The sequence below is a fragment of the Cupressus sempervirens genome, chromosome 2, assembly GCF_028749045.1.
Source record: "Cupressus sempervirens isolate cs-2001-9-10 chromosome 2, ASM2874904v1, whole genome shotgun sequence".
Lineage (NCBI taxonomy): Eukaryota > Viridiplantae > Streptophyta > Pinopsida > Cupressales > Cupressaceae > Cupressus > Cupressus sempervirens.
Genome location: NC_143119.1, coordinates 567,152,869 through 567,154,116, shown reverse-complemented (window position 1 = coordinate 567,154,116; position 1,248 = coordinate 567,152,869).

Sequence of the window (1,248 nt, the reverse complement as noted above, 5' to 3'; positions counted from 1 at the left end):
GACTTGGTGAGAGTACTTGGTGGCTCGACTTTATGAGCAGACTTAAAGAGTCCACTTGGTGAGAGTGGGCCTAACGGGGCGAGTTGGTGGGGCGACTTGGCGAGCGGTATTAGAGAGCCGACGTGGTGAGGCGACTCGGCGAGTTGGTTCGTTGAGATGACATGGTGAGCTGACTTGGCGAGTCAACCTGGCGAGCAAACTTAAAGAGTCGACTTGGCAACGTACTCGAGTCGACTTGGTGAGGCGACCTGGCGAGCGGGCTCAAAGAGTCAACATGGTGAGGCAACTCATGGTGAGGAGCTATTCTTGAGGCGACTTGGTGGGCCTACTTGATTAGTCGACTTGGTGAGCCGACCTGACGAGCTGACACGGTGAGCGGGCTTAAAGAGGCGACGACTTGGTGGGGTAACTCGGCAAGCCAACTTATCGAGGCGAGATGGTGAGTCGACTTGGTGAGCTGACTTGGTGAGCGCACTTAAAGAGTCAACTTCGTGAGGTGACTCAGCGAGTTATCCCGCTGATGCAACTTGGGCGGGCCGACCTGGCGAACGAACTTAAAGAGGCGACTTGGGCGGGCTGACCTGGTGAGCGAACTTAAAGAGTTGACTTGGCAACGTACTTGAACAACCGACTTGGTGAGCTGACATGGTGAGTGGGCTTAGAGAAGCAACTCGGCAGGGCAACGAGCTGTGAGTGGACTTAAAGAGTCAATTCTTGATTTGGCAAAGACCACATGGTTAGATGACTTGGTGAGCCGAGCTAGCCAGAGTGGGTCTGCGAGGGGAAAAAAAAAAAACAAAACAAAAAAAATCATGGGAGGCCCTGTACAGCGAAAAGCGCTAAATTTTGGGCATTACAAAAAAAAAAAAAAAAAAAAACAAGTTACCCGCTTTTGGATCACGCACAAGTTTCAGTTCATGTATTGCCGAGCCGACTCAAGGCGTTACGCCTAGCTAGCCAGATTCGAGGTAGGGTAGCCGAAACAATCCGATTTGAGAATTTTCTTTATAAAAAGAGATCACGATAGGCCTCGTAAGGCAAAAAAGAATGAAATTTTGGGAGTTCAAAAAAAAACGTTACCCGGTTTTGGATCGCGCACAGGGCTCGCCTCACGTAGCATCGAGGTGCCCTGGGTGACATGATTCGAGCGAAAAGACGACGGTGGCATGAGCCGTGCAAAAACATTGGAGGCCATTAAGGCTCGAGGCGCTTCGAGTCGAGGTTGCCGAGGCGGGTCGGGTTGAAAAC